The sequence below is a fragment of the Euphorbia lathyris genome, chromosome 3, assembly GCF_963576675.1.
Source record: "Euphorbia lathyris chromosome 3, ddEupLath1.1, whole genome shotgun sequence".
NCBI classification, from domain to species: domain Eukaryota; kingdom Viridiplantae; phylum Streptophyta; class Magnoliopsida; order Malpighiales; family Euphorbiaceae; genus Euphorbia; species Euphorbia lathyris.
Genome location: NC_088912.1, coordinates 78,937,096 through 78,948,292, shown reverse-complemented (window position 1 = coordinate 78,948,292; position 11,197 = coordinate 78,937,096). Strand labels below are relative to the sequence as shown.

At 35.2% G+C, this 11,197-nt stretch overlaps 1 non-coding gene across 1 annotated transcript; it reads left to right on the top strand.

The window, feature by feature from the left end:
- The first annotated feature begins 10,704 nt into the window (after positions 1-10,704).
- On the top strand, positions 10,705-10,811 carry LOC136225072 (small nucleolar RNA R71). The gene has a single exon (XR_010686809.1). It is a non-coding gene; the product is annotated as a small nucleolar RNA R71 (small nucleolar RNA).
- The last annotated feature ends 386 nt before the right edge of the window (positions 10,812-11,197 follow it).

The following is an 11,197-nucleotide window of genomic DNA, read 5'->3' as shown; positions in this document are numbered from 1 at the left end:
TTCTCGTTGTAACTTCGGAATAGAGACTAGTCTATCTACTACCAAAATGTAAACTAATATGAACAAATCTAAACGCTACTGTGTTTGTTATTATTGAATAAACAATGTGTGTACATCATATTTCTTTTTACAGAAATGAAATCTAAATTCTGAATCACTTGACTCGGAATTTCTGCATAAATTCTATACTAATATCTTTCTTCTATATCTCTCTAACTCTCCATCAACTCTTTATTTATAGATGTTGAAGAGTCGTGGTTGAAGTATCGTGTCCGTTGTGAAGGATCGTATCCGTTGTGAAAGGACGTCTTTATCCACCCGAACGAACGCGTTTCTTTGAATTAAACATGTGTTCATTGTATTTGGAGGAATTTCTGCACTTACCGAGAATGGCAATTCTCGGCCGAGAATGGGGGAGCATTTATTTGGTCTTCGAACGAAGGGAAGGAGCTGCTGAAAAACGCATGTCGCGACCGAGAATTTGAGATTCTCGGTCGCGGCTTTTGTAAATTCTCTACCGAGAATCTTGTTTCCTCAACCGAGAATGTGACATTTTCTTCTGTTTCTGACTTCGTCTTTGTCCTCGTTTAAATGTAATTGATCTTCGTTGTTTTTGACTCTTTTTGTAGGGTTTTTATTCTGTTTTTAAGCTCTTTTCGTTCCTATTTGGATTTTGCCAAATATTTAGGTACCTTATAAGAAAGAAACATATTCGAGAGTAAAAGTATTCTAAACAGGTATAAATAGCACAAATTCATAGCAATATTTATGTAATTATTGATGATATATTAGGTATATTTTGGGCTTAACAAATCTCCACACTTAATCTTTTGCTAGTCCCGAGCAAAATTTCACTGAATTTATTCTTTAACTAATCTCTTTATGAACATAGAACATATATCTCCGTATTACCTTTTAAATTAGTTAAGCCAAAAAGACTAGCTTCGCATGGCAAATTTATACGCAAAATATCAAACTAACTTAGTATAAATACGATATATCATTCGTCTTGTATTTTCAATTTTTGAATTGAAGTATTCGGGACGATATAAGCACGCATGTTATTGAGTCTTTCGTCTTAAGGCATTTCAAAGCACAAAATTTCCTTTCCCAAACCTAAACTAATATATGAAATATATTAAATGAATAAGTACTTGGGTTAATCTTATTTTCTTAGTTACGCCCGAGATAAGGGTGGTCTTGATCGTAACCTTATACGTATTTTTACTTTGTGTTCGCTTAAGAGGTACCGACCATGCCATGGGTGGACGCAATCGTTACTTTAAACTTAAACACGCTTTATTTTGCTTTTTTTTTAACGTTCCTTCCATACCTCGATTGTGATAAGGGTGGTCGCAACCGTGGCCAAAAGTAAACGGTACTTAATTTTCTCCCCTTTCATACCTCGATTGTGATAAGGTTGGTTTCAATCGTGGCCAAAAGTTAAGAATTCAACTAATTGATTAATTAATATATTGAATTGTAAATTGGGAAAAAGAAAGATAGCACATTCATCCTATATTGACTTAAAATTCAACATGTATTATGGCTAAAGTTTCCTTAAAAACTTCAATTGGTGTTAATGTAAGACGAAATCAAACCGAGCTAAAAGTGTTAGTTCAATTTAATGCCTATAAACCTAATTGAAAATTAAAAATAAGATTTATTCAATCATGAATTTCATGATATAAAATAGAGATTGAAATAAAGAATTTTTTACTTTAATACATTCACTCGAGACAATTCTTACTTAAAATTGTATCGGAGATTTATGAAAAATTTGAAAAATAATGTTGCCCGTATAGAAATATTATTTCTAACGATAATGATAACCTAAAAATAATCATAAGTTAAAATATTTTTAAGCATATGAAAATGTAATGTTATGAAAAATAATGTGAAATAAAATGTGTTGCAAAATATGTTGCATTTAGTATAAAAGTTATTCGAAGTTATTTGTTGCATTTAGTATTTGTGCTAAAAACTAAAATGATATATGTATATCTCCTCCCACACTTAAATTGGACCATGTCCTCATTGGTGCAAAAAAATCGATATATCATAAAAAAATAAGCACGTAATAAAACATACGAAATAAAGATAGAATTTTAGCAAATAAAAAAAACATTCAACATAAAATTAAAAATTGTACGAAACATAATAAATAAAATTGTACCAAACTTAACAAGATAAAAAGAAAAATAAAAGAGACAACCTAAGCATTAGGCGGGGAATCTGGAGGTGTTGGTGAAGTCTCCACATTGCGGCGACGGAAGAATGAAAGCATCCGATGCCGAGTAGACCTATGCTGGCGCCTCAAAGTATTGAGGTTGTCATTCATCACCATATTGTTCTCCACCAAATCATCAATTCTTAAATTCATTTGACGATTATTGGAATTGATTTGGTTCAAAATCCGCCTTAAATCCACCGGATCATCCTCTTGAGGTGCTTGGGGTTGTGGTTGAACCGGCGGTACATCTTCCTCGCCTTCCGCCTCGCCTCCTCCTTTGGTAGCTACAAATTGAGAACTTGAAGCTCCTCCACCCATAGTGCCACGAAGATGGGCAATGCGGGAAGCATATGTGATAAAAACAGGAGGAACCGAAGTAAGCAATAAGTGAGCCCGCTCAAGAGCCGAAATGTCCAAGATTGGAACATACCCTTGGTAGGTGGACATGTCATAATCGGCCAATTCATCCCGTGCTCCCAAAACAATAGCCGTGATAAAATTACCGAGAGGGACTTGAATTGTATGAGCCATCGAAGCACGAAATAAATTGTCAAATAGCATTCCGATGCTATCAACCCTCAAATCCTTAAACAGACAATCCAAAACAAACAAATCCCGAACTTGAATCTTAGAGCTCTCAACACGACCAAACAAAGAAAAACTCAAATATTTGTGAAAGAAGAACACACAAATTTCCTTAATCAACTTGCTTGAAGTGTTTTTGGAGTTAAAATAGTCTTGATCCGAAAGAGTTTGCCAAATAGAGTCATTATCAAAATCCTTAAGCTTGTCATAAAAATCAGTAGTAGGGAAACCAAACATATTTCCCATAGCGTCATAATCAATGGTGTAAGTCACACCATTATTCCTAAAAGAAATTGATGTCTTCTTCTTATTCATGGTCAAAGTGACCAAAAACTCCACTACGTATTCATGAATACAGGGAAAACGCATAGAAACGAACTCTTGCCAACCCAAAGCCTCAATAAAAGCATCAATTCTAGTAGAGAAGTTCAATGTTCTTACCGAATCGAAGTCAAGGAAGTGCATATCCACAAACTCTCGCTTGGAATTGGAAAAGTGAAGAAATCGAGCGGCTTCCTCTTCCATTTCGATGTCGAAATAGGCTCCGCAACGAATATGAAGGCGATTAGCTTCCGTAACCAGAGGCTTTTGTCCAACAGTCTTTCGTCTAGGCATGGTAATGGTGGTGGCTAGGGTTGTGTAAAGAAGAAGAAGAAGAAGTGAAGAAAAGAGAGAAAAGCAAAGGATGAAGATGAATGGAAAGTTGTAAAATGAGGTAATGAATTGAGAAGTGATAAGAGAGGGTAAAGAATAATTGGGAAAGAGTAAAAGTAATGTATGGGGAAGAGGTTAGGATAGGTGATTGGGTGAATTTTGAGGTGATGTGAGGTTTGTGTAAGGAGTAGGTTTATATAGGGTGAAATAGGGAGATGTAGAGGTGGAATAGGAATAGGAATAAGCTTGAAATAGGTCAAAAATCCGGAATAACTCTGCCTACAGGTCGCGTGTCGCGACCGGGAATACGGATCCGCGGTCGCGGCACGCGAATTTCAGAGAATAAATCGCTCTGAATTTGGTCTGTTTTCGCTGGACTTACCGAGAATTTTAAATTCTCGACAGAGAATTGGTCAAAAGTGGCTGTTTAGGTGCCTTTTGACTTGGTTTGTGCAATTTTGTTGATTAATTGTGTCATGAACTTAATATAAACTGTACCTGCACTTAAAACTAGAATAAATAACATTAATTGCTAGGAAAACCAAAGGTTTATCCTTATTAATTGGAATTAGGGGGAAATAAATGGTATATGAAGAATTAATGAAACATTAATGCACATTTATTCATACAAGTTAAAAGAATCATATTAAGTGCATATTAAGTTCATATTAATACATATTAAATGTATGAATTGAATCAATTGAATAAAAGCTTAATGTATTGAACACAATGAATTAAGTTTATGAAGTGGGATTATGTGTTGATTAAGAAACCATACTAGTTTATTCTAAGCATTTTTTATCGTCATTTAACCAATATATTTAACTATTAGAAAAGCAATAAATGAACTAAGATGAATAGAAAATTCGATTTATTAATTTAACACATATGTACAAAATATTAAAAATAAAGAATTGAATTTCAACAAAATAAAGAAATATGTACAAAATAAAATTGAAAAACCTAAACTATTCTATATATTCATCCCTATCAAGCGGGATTTCTGTGGCCCTATAGTGGTCAATTTTCAATTGCACGAAAGCTTGACGTTCTGGTGCAGAAAGAAAATGTGGGCCTGCACGAAAGACACGTTTCACGAGTCCTTCAAACTCTAAAAACTCATAGTCTATCATCGGGAAGAATTCATCATCACTCCAAGGAACATCAATGGTACCCTTGGTACCGAGAATTATTCCACAGATTATATTTCCGAATCCAATCTTTTTATCCTTGGATCGAGAAGCGGCGACAAGACCCTCCATCAGAATTTTTGAAGAATCAACTATATTTCCTTGGAATATATCTCCAAGAACATATAAATCGGTGTCACGGACCACACTACTAAATGTGCGACCGAACAAACTGTGACACAAAAACTTGTGTAAATACAACATGGAGTTGGAGTGAAAGGAATGATTGTAGGCGAGTCTAGGATTGAAACGCCAAAAACCAGTAAGCATTCTCCATATGTCCATGGATGTCATGTCTTTGCCAGGATGACGTTTGATTGTATCCCTCGGGGAAAAACCAAACCAGGCCTGCAACTCTGGATAGCCAAAAGTAAAGATTTCGCCATCTCGACGAAAACTAAGATGGACCCGTTGTTTGTTAACAAAACGAATGGTACAGAAAAATTCCAGAATCCAATCGCCAATGATTGGAAATCGCATGTTGGCGAATTTTGTCCACCCTAAGCGTTCCAAATAGCGACTCATGTCATCGCTTATACCAAGTTGATCATTCAAAAAGTCATCCATATATAACATTCCAACGAAGAATGTATAACGAAGCCTCTAGTAGCGCCTTCCTTCATCATGATTAAAGATAGGAAATGGCGCCCCGTATCGTTTGGATAAGTCTGGACGTTTGTTGCTTGAAGCAGCATTTTTCTTTGAGGTTTTGTGTTTAGTAGGCATGGTAAAAAAAACTAAAGAAACAAGGTGTCTGTAACTTAGGGAAAAAATGGTTTTTGAAGAAAATCAGAAAATTGATCTGACAAAGATGAAAAGAATGTAACAGAACTATGATCCTCTATGACGTATTTATAAGATTTTAGGATGAAATGTAGTGTTGTTTTGATGCGAAAAGGCATAAAATTATACCTTTCTGAATTGAAGAAACTTAATTTTTCGTTTATGAAAGGGTTTGTCTACAAATTGAAGATGATTCAGGTCTGATGGTGCAAAAATAGCGCATGTCGCGACCGCGAATTCCAAATTCTCGGTCGTGACACGCTGATTTCCTTGCGGAAATCAGGCGTCGAAACCTATTTTCCGATTCTCGGTAAGTTCAGAAAAAACCTTACCTATTTGGACAATTTTTTAAAAAGGAGAATTCTCGACCGAGAATTCCAGATTCTAGGCAGAGAATTGCCTAAATCTTCAAATTCGAACTAATTACCTAAAATCAAATTTAAAATCATGAAATAAACATATTTTATGCATCTAAATCATAATATAAAGTCATCTAATCATAAAAATGGCATGTGTAAAACAAAAAATTTAATAATTAATTAAGAATGAAAAATGGAAATGAACAAAAATTTAAAAGAAAATAAAACAAAATAAGCTGTGTTAGAAAAGCTAAACGAATTATACTTCAGATAATCTTGTTACGAACTTAATTCCTATATTCAAAACATTTTCGTAATAAATTTTGCATCGATTACCATTAACTTTGAAACGAACTCCGTTAGGTCCTTCAAGTTCTAAAGAACCATAATCGAATGTTTTGACGATTAAATATGGTCCTATCCATCTGGACTTAAGTTTTCCTGGAAATAAACGAAGTCGTGAATTAAATAACAGCACATTATCCCCAATATTAAAGTGTTTGACTTTAATCTTGGCATCGTGCCATTTTTTCACTTTTTCTTTATGTATCTTCGCATTTTCGTAAGATAGATGACGTAACTCATCTAACTTATTTAAATTGAGCAAACGTTTTTTACCTGCTTGGTGAAAATCAAAGTTAAGTTCCCTAATAGCCCAATAGGCTTTATGCTCTAATTCGACTGGTAAATGACATGCTTTCCCATACATTAATCGGTGTGGAGTCATTCCTATTGGTGTTTTAAATGCAGTACGGTATGCCCATAACGCATTGTTGAGTTTACAAGACCAATCTTTTCTTGAAGATGAAACTGTTTTCTCTAGAATCCATTTGAGTTCTCTATTTGATATCTCTGCCGGACCATTTGATTGAGGATGGTATGGCGTTGACACGCGGTGGCGTACTCCATATTTTTTCATAAGTATATCAAAACTTCGGTTTATAAAATGGGTACCGCCATCACTAACGATGACTCTAGGACAACCAAATCTACAAAATATATCGTCAAGAAAACCAACAACTACATTAGAATCGTTTGTCGGGGTTGCAATTGCTTCAACCCACTTTGAAACATAATCTACGGCGACTAATATGTAAGTTTTACCAAAAGAAGGGGGAAAAGGTCCCATGAAATCTATTCCCCACATGTCGAAGACTTCAACTTCTAACATGGTTGTGAGGGGCATCTCGTCTTTCCTTCCTAAATTTCCTGTTCTTTGGCACTTATCACAACGAGTAATAAATGAACGGACGTCTTTAAACATCGTAGGCCAAAAGAAACCACATTCAAATATTCTAGCTACCGTCTTACTAACTCCATTATGTCCTCCATAAGAGCTAGAATGGCATTCTGACATTATGGATTCATATTCATTTTCACTAACGCATCTCCTAATTATCCCGTCACCAAAAGTTCTGAACAAAAAACGATCTTCCCAAAAATACTGTTTAATGTCAAAGAAGAATTTCTTCTTTTGTTGAAAAGTTAGCCCTTCCGGAACAATATTGGCTGCAAGATAGTTTGCGAAATCCGCGTACCATGGTGACATGACACTTTTTATTTGATAGAGATATTCATCAGGGAAATCATCTCGTATACCGTTAGTTTCACCTGTAGGACCGTTTTCATCTTCGAGCCTTGATAGATGATCGGCGACAAGGTTTTCGACTCCCCTTTTGTCTTTAATTTCTATATCAAATTCTTGTAACAATAAAACCCATCTAATTAGACGTGGTTTTGCATCTTTTTTAGCAAATAAATACCTTAAAGCTGCATGATCAGTATAAATAATAACTTTCGAACCTAACAAGTATGACCTAAACTTATCGCATGCAAAGACTACAGCTAACATTTCATTCTCAGTTGTGGTGTAGTTTAATTGTGCATCGGACAGTGTGTGACTTGCATAATAAATGACATGAAGTTTCTTATCCTTCCTTTGACCTAAAACACATCCGACGGCCAAGTCACTTGCATCGCACATAATTTCAAAGGGTAAATCCCAATCAGGTTTAGCAATAATAGGTGCACTGACTAAAGCCGTTTTCAATGTTTCGAAAGCTTTAACGCAATCTTCATTAAAATCAAAGGTTGAATCTTTCATGAGTAAATTAGTAAGTGGTTTGGAAATTACAGAGAAATTCTTAATAAATCTTCTGTAAAAACCGGCATGTCCTAAAAACGACCTTACTCCCTTAACAGTAGTTAGAGGGGGTAATTTTTCTATTACTGAAGTTTTTGCTCTATCCACTTCTAATCCATTTTCAGATATTTTGCGACCTAAAACAATTCCCTCGTCAACCATGAAATGACATTTTTCCCAGTTTAATACTAAATTTGTTTCTTCACACATAGACAAAACTTTATCCAAATTTTGTAAGCATGAATCGAAAGAATCTCCATAAACGGAAAAATCATCCATAAAAACTTCCATGATATCTTCAATGAAATCATTAAAAATCACACTCATACAACGTTGAAATGTTGCAGGTGCGTTACATAGACCAAAGGGCATCCTCCTATATGCAAATGTTCCGTAAGGACATGTGAAGGTTGTTTTGTCTTGGTCATCCAGGTAAATATATATTTGAAAGAATCTGGAGTAACCGTCTAGAAAACAGTAAAAAGCATGACCAGCTATCCTTTCGATCATTTGATCAATGAAAGGTAGAGGAAAATGGTCCTTCTTAGTTGCTTTATTAAGGTTCCTATAATCTATACAAACCCTCCAACCGGTGGTGGTTCGTGTAGGTATTAATTCTCCTTCGTCATTCCTTACAACTGTTATGCCTCCGTTTTTGGGTACACAATGTATTGGACTAACTCATTCACTATCCGAAATAGGATAAATGATTCCATTGTCTAGAAGTTTAGTAATCTCATTTTTGACTACTTCTTTCATATTCGGATTGAGGCGTCTTTGTCTATCCGCTTTAGGCGGCTTATCTTCTTCTAAGTGAATTCTGTGCATTACAATACTAGGATTAATTCCTTTTAAGTCTGAAATTTGCCAACCCATACTTCCTATCCTATTTCTAACAACTTCTTTCAATTTCTCTTCTTGAACATGTGTTAATTTGTTAGAGATAATTATAGGTAGAGAATCGCCTTCGCCTAAGAAAGCGTACCTCAAATGACTGGGTAATTCTTTAAGTTCTAATTTATGTGGAACTATGGTTGAAGGCGGAACTGGTCCATCTTCTCGAATCAAAGGCTCTGGGTCCTTATCTTCTAATTCCTCACTCATTATGGGTTCTATTATTTCTTCTTTTTGAACAATGTCATTTACACATTCTTCAACTAAATCAAGTTTCATACAAGCGAAATCCTCCATAGGATATTTCATCGCTTGGTTCATATCAAACTCGATCTTATCGTCTCCTATTCTTAAAACTACTTTCCCTTCCGACACATCAACTAGAGCACGTCCCGTGTTCATAAACGGTCTACCAAAGATTAGCGGACAATTAACGTCATATGCAAAATCTAATATCACGAAATCGGTAGGAAAAATAAATTTGTCAACTTTAACTAAAACATCCTCAATTATACCATATGGTCTTTTAGTGGTTTGATCCGCTAATTGTAAAACCATATTCGTACGTTTGATATCTTCTTCTAAGCCTAACTTATTAAAAATTGATAATGGCATCAAGTTTATGCTTGCTCCTAAATCACAAAGACAACTTGGGAATTCAATATCTCCCAATTTACACGGAATGGTAAAACATCCGGGATCTTTGAGTTTGGTGGGCAAATTACTTGACACAATTGAACTGCAATCTTCGGTTAGTGAAATGGATGAAATTCCTTCCCAACTGATTTTCTTTGAAATTAAATTTTTTAGGAATTTACCATAATTGGGAATTTGCGTAATCGCATCCATAAACGTCAAATTAATATGCAAATTTTTAAGTTTGTCTAAAAATGTTAAAAGTTGTTTGTCATAGTCCTTATTGCGGACTTTGTGTGGAAAAGGTGGTTTGGGTACAAAAGTTTTTGTACTTGAGTCAATTGGTGTATCTTTTTGGTTTAATGTATCTTCTTTGGATTTTGTAAATCAGTTCCTGGTAAAGTTGAATTTCCGGGCATTTCTGGACCTAAGTAATTTTTCCCTGAACGAAGAGTGATAGCCTTGACATGCTCTTTTGGATTTTCTTCCGTATGGCTGGGAAGACTTCCCTCTTTGCGGGATGGAATTGATTTAGCGACTTGTCCAATTTGAACCTCCAAATTATGGATGCTAGATGATTGGTTTTTAATAAGCTGATCGAATTTATTCTCGATCCGTTTAAAACCATCGTCGTGATTACTTATTTTTCCGCTCATAGCATCAATAAATTTGTCGATTTTAGAAGATAAAGTGCTAATCGTATCTCTCGATTGATTTTGATAATTGGTGGTACGATTTTGATTAGCATTAGCATTATTATTATTATCTTTCCAGTTAAAGTTAGGATGATTTCTCCATCCAGGATTATATGTATTAGAATAAGGGTTATTGTTTTGATTTTGCCATTGGACAAAATTTACCTGTTCAATTTCGCTTATACCTTCGTAATCCACATCCGTTTGGATTGGCTTACCATTAAGATCACACGGTGCCATAAACCTATCAATTTTGTGCGATAAGGCAGAAAACTGGGCTTGCAACATCGCAACTGGATCAAGATTCACTATACCTTTAACTGATGACGTTGCTGAGGATGATGGTTTCACTACTGGTACGTGTCCACGTTCCGCGGGCCACATACTGCTGTTAATTGCCATTTCCTCCAAAAGTTCTCTTGCTTGGGCATATGTTTTCTTCATGAATAACCCTCCAGACATAGCGTCCAATGAACCTCTAGTTGTAGGATTTAGTCCATTATAAAACGTTTGCATTAAAAGTTCAGCGGGCAATTGGTGGTGTGGGCATACACGTTGAAGTTCTTTAAAACGTTCCCAAGCCTCATAAAGAGTTTCATTATCATTTTGAGAAAAAGATGTTAACTCTTTATTGACTCTTGCGGTTTTTGCTAAAGGAAATTTTTTTGATAAAAATGCCGAGGCTAATTGCTCCCAAGTTTCAAAGGTTGCGGCTGGCATAGAAGTTAACCATTCTTTGGCTCGATCCTTCAAAGTAAAAGGAAAAAGGCGAAGTTTGATTGCTTCCGCAGTCACATCTGTTATTTTAAAAGTGTCACAAATTTCTAAGAAATTTGTCAAATGGGTGTTAGGATTTTCGTTAGGTAACCCGTAAAATGTTACGTTATTTTGTAACATATTAAGCAATGTTGGTTTAATCTCAAATTGATTTTCATTTATTTGGGGTCTAACTATACTATTTGTTACACCGGCCACTCCTGGCCTAGCGTAATCCATAAGTGTAACCATAACTTCTGGCTTAGTAA